A 5,645-nucleotide genomic window follows, 5' to 3' on the forward strand; every position below is an offset into this window, starting at 1 on the left:
CAGGACTTTTGTCCTGCAGCCTCACTGCTCTCATGCAATCCCACCCCACCCCCAACACTGCTGAGGGAGGATTATAATCAGAGGCTTTTCCAAGGAGTTTTCCAAGGAATCTGATCAGTCTCTCTCTTCTCCATTTTGCACATTAGAGTTCATAAAAACCGTGCTTCTGGAACAGTTCCCGGGTACACGAGTTCCCAGTTGAGTCTCTGAGAAATCGAGCTGAGAAGGGTGTGAGAGATCCTTGTTTTAATAAATTTGGAAGATCCCCCTGGAAAAGGAAATGGCTACCCATCCTTGCCAGGAAATCCCGTGAACAGAGGAGCCTGGTGGTTTACAGTCCGTGGGGTCACAAAGAGTTGGATACAATGAAGGTACTGAGAATGAGTGTGAAACTGAAGTGACAGCCCAGATCCCAACATAGTTCTTCCAGCATCTTGCTTTAGGTCTTTAACTTACCCCTGTACACCCAGACCCCCAGGGCCTGATGATTTAGACCCACCCTGATTTGCATCCCCAGCAAACCTGCTTATTTTTGCAGTCTCTGAGTTCTGATTCCATTCAGATTTCCCAGGTGGGCCCCCTCATTGACTCAAAGATGAGCTACACTGGGTTCTACCTTTCTGTCTTCGTGTAGGTTGTTTGCTCATCTTTTTCCAAAATAACATTTTCTTCTGGCTTCTGTCTGAAATTGTTAGGTGCCATCTTTGTTGTAGACCTATTTCCAGCTCGTTTATTCTTCTCTCTCAGAATTCTTACTGTGCACCCTGTTATACTTACTTCATCTCTACTTAGAAGTCCTTGATTAGATCAAGGGGTAGGGTATTTTATTTAACTCTTGAATTTTCTCCAATGTCTGACAGGACCAGACACAAAGAAGTTCCAGAGGAATCTGTGGTTGACGATGCTGCCCATTTATAACCCTGTATCTCCAATTTCACTGCCCCTGTCCACTCCCAGAGTAACACACAGCAACTCTTCTTCCTTGAATGCAGAACATATTTAATGAGGAACTACTGTGTGCTGGTTATAAGAGGTGCTGAGGGGACAATGGTGAGGAAGCATCTTACTTCATTAGATTACTGTCTACTGGAGAAGACAGAATCACAGGCTGGTGAGAACCAAGGAGAAAAGAAAACCTGTGGCTGAAAGATAAGCCTTTAGGGCCTTTGGCAACATTGGGAAGGTGCCCACTGCCCACTTCAGCCAGCTCTTCTCCACCTGCCATTTGCACAGAGTGACCTTGAGCTTTTAGTGCTGTCCTGTCTCATCTCTAGGTTGGCCAGCCTGTAGCAAGTAGCTCTTTCCTTCCTTTTATTAAGTCTTTTTAAAATAAAGCCCCATGCATTCTGTTTGGAATTACTATTGACTGGTAAATCAACTTTTATTCTTTCCACTGAAGACAATATTGAATGAGTGGCTCTATTAAGATAACCCCAGGTGTTGGATGCAAGTCACTGGGAGAGTGGTTTGCGACAGAGTTGGAGCTTTCTACATGCTCCTCAAAGTTGATAGCAACAACTGCTTATACACCATTCCATGGCTCTCAGCTTTTCTGCAAACAATTAATTCTCCATGCTGCTGCTGCTGCTAAGTTGCTTCAGTCATGTCTGACTCTGTGTGACCCCATAGATGGCAGCCCACCAGGCTCCTCTGTCCCTGGGATTCTCCAGGCAAGAATACTGGAGTGGGTTGCCATTTCCTTCTTCAATTCATGTATTCATGCTAAGTCTCTTCAGTCATGTCTGACTCTTTGTGACGCCATGGACAGCAGCCCACCAGGCCCCTCCATCCACAGGATTCTCCAGGCAAGAACATTGGAGTGGGTTGCAATTTAATTCTCCATAGTGAACTAATAAATGATGTAGGATTAACATCCGACTCTAAGCTGGAACCCAAAAATGTACTGAGAAGAACAATGAAAAGACATGTTGGGACGCAACCCTGATAGCACATCACCTAATTTTGGCCACTAGGCTAGATTTTCCATTGGGCATGCAGCCATGCAGCATAAAAAGTATGGGGTTCCAATATGTGGAAATAGTCTAGGAATCTAATAAAAAGAGAAAATAAAAGGAAGGCAAAGGGGTATGCCATCACTTAAACATTTTGTGTATATGAGTGCGGGGAATGAATGAGATCAGAACCACGCTTCTGTGGGTAGGTTTTATCAGCCTTGCAATAGAGAAGATGATTGGTGTTTCCAGTGGATTTTTCTAATGTGAGGGATGGATTTGATGGCATCTGTAGAGAATTTTGGAAGACCAGTTGAAAGGATATTGATATGGTTTTGGCCAATGATGATTACATCATAGAGAGGAAAGGAGTTGAGGTTTCCAAGATCTATTTTAGAAATAAACTTGAGAACACTTGGCTTCCCAGGTGGCACTAGCGGTAAAGAACCTGCCTGCCAATGAAGGAGACAAAAGAGACTTGGATTTTATCCGTGGGTTGGGAAGATGCCCTGGAGGAGGAAATGGCAACCCACTCCAGTATTCTTGCCTGGAAAATCCCATGGACAGAAAACCCTTGTGGGCTACAGTCCATGGGGTCTCAAAGAGTCAAATATGACTGAAATGACTTAGCATGCATGCATGCACATTGATGGATTACATCTGGGAGATAAGAAAGAGCAATCGAGACTGACCCTTATGTTTCTGGCATGGGGAGGACTGGAGAAGGAACTAGTAGAGAGGGTTATCAAGAGCTCAGTGTCAGACATGTTAAGCCTAAACAAGTCAAATATCCAAACAGTGATGTCATCACCAAAAAATCTGCAGATAACAAATGCCAGAGAGGATGTGGGACCACCACTACACTATTGGTGGGAATGTAAATTGGTGTGGCCACTATGGAAAGCTATATGGAGGCTCCTCAAAAATCTAAAATAGTTTCCATATAACCCAGCAATCCCACTCATGGACATATACCCAGACAAACTGTAATTAAAAAAGATATATGCACACCTATGTTCAGAGCAGCACTATGTATAATAGCCCAGACTTGGAAATAACCTAAATGCCCATTGACAGATAAACGGATAAAGAAGATATGGTACATACATGTGATGGAATACTACTTGGCCATAAAGAAGTGTGAAATAATGCAATTTACAGCAACATGGATGCAACTAGAGATTATCATACTGAGTGAAGTTAGAAAGTCAAATATCATGTGCTATCACTTGTATATGGAATCTAAAATATGACAAATGGACTTATCTATTCAACAGACCCATAGACATAGATAATAGATTTGTGGTTGGTTGCAATGGAGGAAAAGAGACATGAGGGGGATGGATTGAGAGTCTGTGATTATTAGATGCAAACTAGTGTATATAGAATAAATAAACAACAAGGCCCTACTGTATAGCACAGAGAAATATATTCAATATCTTGTGATAAACCAGAATGGAAAAAATATGATAAAGAATGTATATATATATAAATTTCTTTGCTGTACAGAAGAAACTAACGTAACATTGTAAATCAATTATACTTCAGTAAAATAATTTTTTAAGGTTTTAAATTAAAAAAAAACAAATAGAGATGTTAAGTAGACAATTAAATATACAAGACTGAAGCTCTGACATGTAGTTTACTTTGGAGATATGAATTTGGAAGTTGCCAGTACCCAGAGAAAAAGTCAGACATGACTGAGTAACTGAACTGAACTGAATACCCAGAAAGCATTTGCAACAGGGAGAACAGATGAGATAGGCAGGAAGAGAGAGAAAAGAAGGAGTCATAGCAGTTCTCCTCAAGGTCCTGGGAAGTCATGGCAGCAAAGGAGGCTGCAATTGAGTAAAAAAATGTGAAAGAAAAATCTAGGAGAGTATGGCATCCAAAGAGATCAAGAGAGGAGAGTTTTAAGGAAGAGGGGTCATCAACAGTGCTAAATGTTCCAGTAAAATCAAACAGGAAAGTCTCCAGCAGACTTGTCAACATGGAGGTCATTGGTGTCCTGGATTAGAGGAGAGTAAGTGAAAGGAATTGCAGAAACTCAGCTGAAGTGGGCTGATGTATGAATGGAAAATGAGCAGTCAGAGGCAGCTAATAAATATGAATTTTACAAAACTTTGTCACTGGAGTAAAGGAAAAGAACAGAGCAGTAGCTGGAGGGGGTTGTGGGATAAACAGAGGGAATTTTCCAGTGTGAGTGATACTCTGCTTTGGGAAAGGCTGATGGAGCAGTCAAGCAAGGTCAAGTTTGATGAGGATCACACTGACCTCTTTCCCAGCACAGCTCCTTAAGAGTTGGAGTGTGTTGCAGAAGAGGGTGAGCTGCAGAGGTATTAATAGAAAAGCTAAGAAATCTGTGGGGTGTAGGAGAGCCATATCAGAGAGGAAATGCTGAATAGCATCAGCAAATTAGACCAAATTAGAGCCTTAGCACTCTGTCTCAGCAATACTGGCCAGAAGAAATTGAAATGAGAAGCTTTGTTGAGGGACTGCTGTTGTGGTCCAGTGGTTAAGACTTCACCTTCCAATGCAGGGGATGTGGGTTTGAACCCTGGCTTGGAAATTAAGATTCCACATGGCTTGCAGCTACAAAACCAAAACATAAACCAGAAACAATATTGTAACAAATTCAATAAAGACTTTAAAAATGGTCCACATAAAACATTAAAAAAAAAGTATTGTTGAGTAGAGATTCCACTTGACAATGAGAAAACCAGTAAAACCAGTATAGGGCTGGAGGTCTGGAGGGTGTTGGCAGTTTTCCAGAGTAGAAACACACAAGGCAGAAGATGATGGCACTGAACAGCTGGGGATGGAGGTGGGAGGTGTGGTGCTTGGCCTGAAATGATAATCCTTCATTAACTCAGAACCGAGCTACCCACTACTGATGTAAAGGTCAGGAGACGGTGTTTGGCCTTGTTGATTGTTCCTGCACTGCTGTGTTCTTGTTTTCAATATAGAGACATCCTGCCTCCAGGGACAATTTGTAACATCTTCAGCACAAGGTGGGAACTGTGAGTTGGATCCTAAATCACATTCACTATGTCTGGGATCTTCAGTTTCTCAAAAGGCCAAGCTTGTATCAGAAAACCAGAGCCATGGAAATAAATATGAGATAGCTGTATTTGGGCAGCGGGGAGCCTTGGAGAAAGGATGGGACAGTCCTCATTGTCAGACACCCTTTCAACACCTGCCTTCTGCCACCCTTCCTAGAGGTGGTCTCTTATGGGCAAGGGAGCTCAAGGGAGCACCAACTCTGGTGACAGATGACAGAAATCAGTAGGTATCATGTTCCCCATAACTGGCCTCATGCAGCCTGTGAAGGATATCACACAGGATACATTTCCCACATATGTCCCTTCTCCTGCTGCCTTCCAGAAAGTGCTGCTTACATCAGATTTCCCTTCCAAAGTCAGGGCTGAATAGAATTTGACCAGCGAATAGCAATGAATCTGTCTTTTCTCAACTGTCTACCATAAGCTAGATAACATTCTAAGAGCTTTCAGTTTTTCAATCTGTGTTTAATTCTCACAACAATTCAAAATAGATACTGCTAGCATTCCCATTTAGAAATGGGAAAACCGAGGCTCAAAGATTTGTTTAGAGGGTCTGTGTTGATGTGAGTGGTAAGAGACAGAGAAACAGCAGAAACTCAGCCAGTCTGGGAGAGAACTCTGTTCTTAATCT

Source organism: Bison bison, unplaced genomic scaffold, assembly GCF_000754665.1.
Source record: "Bison bison bison isolate TAMUID 2011002044 unplaced genomic scaffold, Bison_UMD1.0 scf7180017864217, whole genome shotgun sequence".
Taxonomy (NCBI): Eukaryota; Metazoa; Chordata; class Mammalia; order Artiodactyla; family Bovidae; genus Bison; species Bison bison.